Source organism: Chiloscyllium plagiosum, unplaced genomic scaffold (genome assembly GCF_004010195.1).
Source record: "Chiloscyllium plagiosum isolate BGI_BamShark_2017 unplaced genomic scaffold, ASM401019v2 scaf_10890, whole genome shotgun sequence".
Taxonomy (NCBI): domain Eukaryota; kingdom Metazoa; phylum Chordata; class Chondrichthyes; order Orectolobiformes; family Hemiscylliidae; genus Chiloscyllium; species Chiloscyllium plagiosum.
The window spans coordinates 6,232-13,280 of NW_025212779.1; the positions used below are offsets into that span (position 1 = coordinate 6,232).

Sequence of the window (7,049 nt, forward strand, 5' to 3'; positions counted from 1 at the left end):
CCACTGCAGGAAGGTTAAGGCCAGATGGTAGTCTGTACCGGGGGAGGTATGCGTCCCAAAGCAAGATGGTTAAGGCCCGAGGACAGTCTGTACTGGGGATGGAATCAGGTTGGGTAAGGCCAGAGGGAAATCTGCACCCAAGTGGGGTTGTGTCCAACAGCAGGGTGGGTCAGGCTCAAGATAAAACTTTACCGGGGAGGAGTTCAGTCCCACAGCAGGATGGATAAAGCCTAAGGGAGGTCTGTATCAGGGAGGGGTTGTGTCCCATGGCAGAATGGGTAAGGCCCGAGGGGACGCTGTACCGGGGAATGGTTGTGTCCCAAAGCAGGATGGGTAAGGCTGGAGTGGAATGTGTACCGGCGAGGGGTTGTGTCCCACAGCATGTTTGGTATGACCTGAGGAGAGTCTGTGCCAGAGAGGGTCTGTGTCCCAAAACACGATGGTAAGGCCCCAGGGGAGCCTTACCGGGGAGGGATTCGGTCCCACAGCAGGATGGGAAAGGCCCGTCAAGAGTCTGTACCAAAGTGGGGTTGTGTCTCACAGCAGGATGGGTAAGGCCCAAGAGGAGTCTGTATCGGGTAGGGGCTGTGTCCAACAGGAGGATGGGTTGGACCGAGGGGAGTCTGTACCCAAGTCGGGTTTTATCTCTCAGCAGGATGTGTGAGGCCCGAGGGTAGTCTGTACTAGAGAAGGGATGTGTCCCACAGCAGGATGGGTAAGGCTCAAGGGTAGACTTGTATCGGAGAGGCGTTCGGTCCTACAGCAAGACGGGTAAGGCCCTGAGGACTGTCTGTATCGGGGAGAGGTTGTGTCCCAAGCAGGATGGGTAAGGCCCGAGGGGAGATTGCACCAGGGAGAGGTTGGGTCCCACAGCAGGGTGGGTAATGCCCGTTGAGTGTCTGTACCGGGGAGGGGTTGTGTCCCACAACAGGATGGGTAGAGCACGAGGAGAGCCCAACCCGTGGAGGAGTTGTGTCCCACAGCAGGATGTGTCAGGCCCGAGGAGAGTCTGTACTGGGGAGGGATTGTGTCCCACAGCAGGATGTTTAGAAAAAATCACCGGGTGCATTCATGTCTTTAGTGAAGTAATCTAAGGTGGGTCTATCCTCCGATTGTCCGAGATCCCGATAGCCCCGCCCTCCTGCACATTGACCTTCTCAAGATGGCGGCTCTGAGGCCCGCACTCCCTCTTCCCTCAAACAAATGGCGGCCGTGACCCTGAGCCGCTTTCCCGACAGAGACCACCATCTCCTTATCAGGGCCTGGAGGGTCTTTTTCGGGTTTTTTCACCTGTATCGGCGTCTTGTGAATTCTCTCCGCTCCTTTCTCCCAGTGAGTCTCCCACACGCCGCTCTCTGAAGCCGATCGTAGCCGCACCCGGAGAAAGCTGCTCCACGTCTCGCCCTGTCTTGGTTAATGTGACTCTGCGCATGCCCTTCATAGAAACCAAACTGCGCGTGCGTCGGATGTTATCAGTGAGTTTATAGAGAATATTCATACCTGCATAGAATCACGGGAGAAATATTAGACATTAGCAATTGCTCTTTCGAGTTACAGGCATTGAGATGGTTCATATACAAATAGATTTCTCGGTCCAACTTAACCATACCGGCCAGGTAAGTAAATTACCAATCGTTCTGGGAGTTTGAAAAGAAGTTTGTTACTCGAGTTGTGTAAATCGATTGGAAATATGTACATTGTCAGATTTACATCTTAACTATGTTGTCAGATTTACATCTTAACGATTTCTTTAAAACCTCACATTGTTTTATGAGAGGAGTTTAATGATCCACTATGTCGTGAGAATGATCAATCCTGCAAAACAGTTTACTTTCTGACCAATCCTGAAGCGTTCACTCCCAAGAATGCATTGGTCCTGCTCCTCACTCACTCTGGTTCGAGGACCGGATGCTGCTCTGTCCTCCAGTTCCGCCGCTTCCTCCCAATTGCAGTGTTGATTGAGGCGCGACTCAGCAGCTAAGCAACAGAAACATTAAGGGAGAAGGGAAATTGGAGTCGATGCCTTGTGATGCGGTGAAAATATCCCCAATCTTGGATCGAGAGGCCTGGGTTCAATTCACAGATGGTGCAGGTGTGTGTAAAAACAACTTTGAACAGGTTCATGAGGGAAAACAAGGGAAGTCAGGAACCGAGTAAAAACAATAGAAACGCACACAATGTGGTGGGGCTCTCAATGCTCAGATGATTTTGGTCTTTACCAAGTGTTTCAGGGACCCAATACAGTCTGTTCCACTTTTCCTTGTGTACAGCCATATACCACGATTGTAAGCTAAAATGTTGCGGTGGGATATAAAGGTGCTTTTCTGGAACTCCCTCAGTTTTGGAGGTGAAAATAGGTGAGAAGGAGTAGGGTTTTGTATGGAGCTACCTGTTCCCCTCCTATTGCAGCATCTTATTATTGCCCTGACTCTACCTCGTGCATGTTTGGTAGAGATCAGTGACATTTCATAAGCCCACAATACAAGATCCGTAACTCTGTTTAAGACAGCAGAAATCTCTTTTAGCACTATAGTCATGACATGCATGGATTTGTTGCAGTGCTTTAAAGTCCATGAGGCAGCCATACTCTTTATGATAGACAAACTGAGTTTGGATCCTCCTCTGTCCTTAAGACTTTATGCACTACTTGCGCTCTTCCATTTCCCCTTTGCACGTTCCCTTTCCAACCCACCCCTCCTGCATCACTCCACAGTTGGAGCTGTCAAGAGCAGAAGTCTGTGGAATAGCCTCCCTAAACTTCTCTATCCTCCTTTTAAGATGTATTTTAAAATCATTCTCTTTAATCAACATTTTGATCATCCATGAAGCACTTTAGGAGATTTGCCATTGTGAAAGTTCCATACAATGCAAGTAGTTGTTGTTATTGCCGTACAGGAATGATGCAGTCAAAATTCTAACAAGAAAGTCACTGATGGGCGTAGTGTATAGGCCACCAAATAGGCATAGGTAATAAACAAATTCATAACTAATGTCTGTACAAATGGTACAGCTATTTGGGTGATTTTAATCTACATGTAGATTGGTCAAACCAGGTCAAACCTGACCTGCTGCGCTTTTCGAGCAACACATTTTCAGCTCTGATCTCCAGCATCTGCAATCCTCACTTTTTCCTTGGATGCTGCCTGACCTGCTGCGCTTTTCCAGCAACACATTTTCAGCTCAAACCAAATCAGTCAAGGTTGCCTTGAGGAGTTCATTAAGTGTATTCATGATAGTTTTCTTGAACAGTATGAAATGGAACTGACAAGGGAGCAAGCTATCCAAGACCTGGCCCTGAACAATGAGGCAGGAATAATCAATGACTTCAGAATTAGGGATCCCCTGGGAAGAAGCGATCACCGTATGGTTGAATTAGAATACATATGGAGAGTGTGAAGATAAAATCTAATAACTGGGTCCTGTGCTTGAACACTGGGAACTACAATAGAATGAGAGAGAATCTGGATAAAGGAGACTGGAAACAAAAATTCTATGGTGGGAAGTTGATGAGCAGTGGAAGATTTTCAAAGACATTTTACAAAAGTTTATTCCAGTGAAAAGGAAGAACTGTATGAAAAGGCATACTCGGCAATTGGTATCTGAGGAAAGTGATCAAATTAAACCATAAGACCATAAGACATAGGAGTGGAAGTAAGGCCATTCGGCCCATCGAGTCCACTCCGCCATTTAATCATGGCTGATGGGCATTTCAACTCCACTTACCCGCATTCTCCCCGTCGCCCTTAATTCCTTGTGACATCAAGAATTTATCAATCTCTGCCTTGAAGACATTTAGTGTCCCAGCCTCCACTGCACTCCGTGGCAATTAATTCCACAGGCCCACCACTCTCTGGCTGAAGAAATGTTTCTGCATTTCTGTTCTGAATTGATCCATTCTAATTCCAAGGCTGTGCCCACCGGTCCTAGTCTCCTCGCCTAACGGAAACAATTTCCTAGAGTCCACCTTTTCCAAGCCATGTATTATCTTGTAAGTTTCTGTTAGATCTCCTCTTAACCTTCTAAACGCCAATGAATACAATCCCAGGATCCTCAGCCATTCCTCGTATGTTAGACCTACTATTCCAGAGATCATCCGTGGGAATATCCGCTGGACACGCTCCAGTGTAGGCATGGGGGCCAAAACTGGACACAGTATTCCAAATGGGCCTAATCAGAGCTTTTTAAAGTCTCATTAGCACATCGCTGCTTTTATATTCCAACCTTCTTGAGATAAATGACAACATCGCATTTGCTTTCTTAATCACGGTTTCAACCTGCATGTTTACCTTTAGAGAATCCTCGACTAGCACTCCTAGATCCCTTTGTATTTTGGTTTTATTAATTTTCTCACTGTTGAGAAAGTAGTCCATGCTTGTATTCTTTTTTCCAAAGTGCAAGACCTCGCGTTTGCACACATTGAGTTCCATCAGCCATTTCCTGGACCCCTCTCCCAAACTGTCTAGATCCTTCTGCAGCCTTCCCACTTCCTCAGTACTACCTGCCTGTCCACCTAACTTCGTATCATCAGCAAACTTCGTTAGAATGCCCCCAGTCCCTTCATCAAGATCATTCATATATAATGTGACTATGCAGGTAACCATGCCTGGGATCCAATCAACAACAAGTCCAGCAGTAACTTTAGTGCAATTGCTGAATGGGCAGACTGTTTAAGTCCAAGGAGTTATCCAAGCAGCTCAGTCCTCAGTCATACAGTCCCCTCAATTTCAGACTGTTCAGATTTCTACTATACTTGAAAATGAGGACTCCTAGGAATCTGTGGATAGCATGACTGACTCTCAGAAATGTAGAGAAATTCTACCGAGACGGCCTTCATACAGGAAAATCCTGAATAAACTTTCTTCTGATCCCCCCAGTGTGCCAAGAAATCGATGAGGAGAAATCAGAAGAAGAATCTGTCTCAACCATTACTACAATGACAATGCAGACACCCATCTATCAGACGAGCAGCGGTCAATACATTGCTATTACACAGGGGGGAGCAATTCAGTTGGCCAACAATGGTACGGATGGAGTGCAAGGACTCCAGACACTAACAATGACCAACGCAGCTACAGCCAAGGTGGGAGCAGCCATTATACAGTATGCACAGAGCCCTGATGGACAGCAAATCTTTGTGCCGGGCAGAATTTTGATAGAAATTGTCCCATTGTACAGACACAGCATGGGTTCATGAAGGGCAGGTCATGCTTGACCAATCTTTTGGAATTCTATGAATACATTTCAAGCAAGGTGAACAACGAGGAGCCAGTAGCTGGATTTCAAAAAAAAACATCATCAAGGTGCTGTGCAAGAGGCTGTTGCATAATATAAGGGTGCATGGTGTAAGGGGTAGAAGATTGGTTGACTAATAGAAAGCAAAGTGTGGGGATAAATAAGTATTATTCTGGCTGGCAATCATTGACAAGTAGTGTGCCTCAGGGATCGGTGTTGGGACTGCAATTATTTACAATTGATACAGATGATTTGGAGTTGGAACCAAATGTAGGGTGTCAAAGTTTGCATGTGACACTAAGATAATTAGCGGAACAAAGTGAGTGAAGGACTGTGAAACTTTCCAGTGGAACATAGATACATTGAGTGAGTGGGTAATGGTCTGTCAAATGAAATAGAATGTTTGTAAATATAAAGTTTATACTCTTTGGTTGTCGTAACATTTTAAAAAAATACTTGAATGTTATAAAGTTGCATCATTTGCTCTTCAGAGGGACCTGAGCATCCTTCTGCATGAAGGTTGGTCACCAGGTACAACAATCAATTCAGAAAACAAAAGGAATTTTGTCCTTCATTCCTGAAGGGATTGTGTTTAAAAGCAGAGGTTATTTTCCAGCTGTATTTGGGTGCTGGTGAGGGCACACCTGGAGGACTGCATGTAGTTTTTATCTCCTTCGTTGAGAAAGGATGTACTGGCACGAAAGGGGGGTGCCGAGGATGTTAACTAGGTTGACTTCGGAGTTGAGGGGGTTGGCTTAAGAGAGACTGATTAGATTGGGATTATAATCATTGGAATTCAGAAGAATGGAAACATATAAAATAATGAATGGAATGGATAAAATAGAAGTAGAGAGATGTTTCCATGAGCAGGTGAAGATAGGACAAGAGGGCATCACCGCAAGACTAGAGGCAGCACATTTAAGACGGAATTGAGAATGAACTTCTTGACCTCTATGGAATTCATTGCCCAGGGAAGTAGTTGATACTAGTTCAGTAAACGTGTTTAAAGCTAGGTTAGATTTTTAAAACAAGTAATTAATTAATAGACATGGTGAGAACGTGGGTAAATGGTTCTGTGTCCAGGAAATGATCAGCCATGATCTTACTGAATGGCAGAGCAGGCTCGAAGGGCAGGACGGCCTTCTCCTGTTCCTAGTTCTTCTTCTGTTATACATCCCTCCCTCATTCGTGACTTGGAGGTGTTGATGTTGGATTGGGATGGATAAAATTAAAATTCACACAACACTAGGCTATTGGTCAACAGGATTATTTGGAAGCACTAGGTTTGCTGTTACTTCATCAGGTGGCTTTGAGATGCTGTTGTGTCATTTTTAACTCTTGTAACTCATGAACAGCAACAAAAACCACGAAACAATCCGCATGCTCCAGCCAACAATGGGCTCGGGGTGATTGATGTCAGCGGCGGACCAATGGAAAGGCAGGGACAGAGCTGGAGTACCTGGCGTGGCAGTTGGTCCTCCGACCACTCAGGGTGATTTAGGGGTGGGACTAGACTATACCACGTGATCATCCTCGTGGTCGTTTCGGGAAGTGTGGACGGAGAGCTGTTGGTAAAGATAGAAATAAACAGCAGGAAGCGGGAGGGAAATGCTGTCGGTATGGGTTGAGAAGGTTTATAGACATTTAGTGCACATCGGAAAATACAAATTTGAAACTTTTGCAGTAAACGGGAAAATGCCTCATCCAGCGATTGACTCGAGTAAGCACCACCATCTTTATTCGGGGCAACAATTCACTGGACACGTGCAGCCGCCAGCTTTGTAGGGGGCAAAGTTCAGCGGGACGCATGTGCAGCC

The 7,049-nt window shown here is 45.8% G+C and overlaps 1 long non-coding RNA gene and 1 pseudogene across 2 annotated transcripts in view; both read left to right on the plus strand.

The window, feature by feature from the left end:
- Window positions 1–4,599: 4,599 nt before the first annotated feature.
- Window positions 4,600–6,642, plus strand: LOC122547470 (annotated as a pseudogene).
- Window positions 6,643–6,786: 144 nt separating this feature from the next.
- The window catches only part of LOC122547469, a 7,206-nt gene continuing 6,943 nt past the window's right edge, over window positions 6,787–7,049 (plus strand). For both annotated transcript variants that reach the window (XR_006311004.1, XR_006311003.1), the window contains exon 1: window positions 6,787–6,952. This is a non-coding gene — a long non-coding RNA (uncharacterized LOC122547469). The remainder of the gene's footprint in view (window positions 6,953–7,049) is intronic.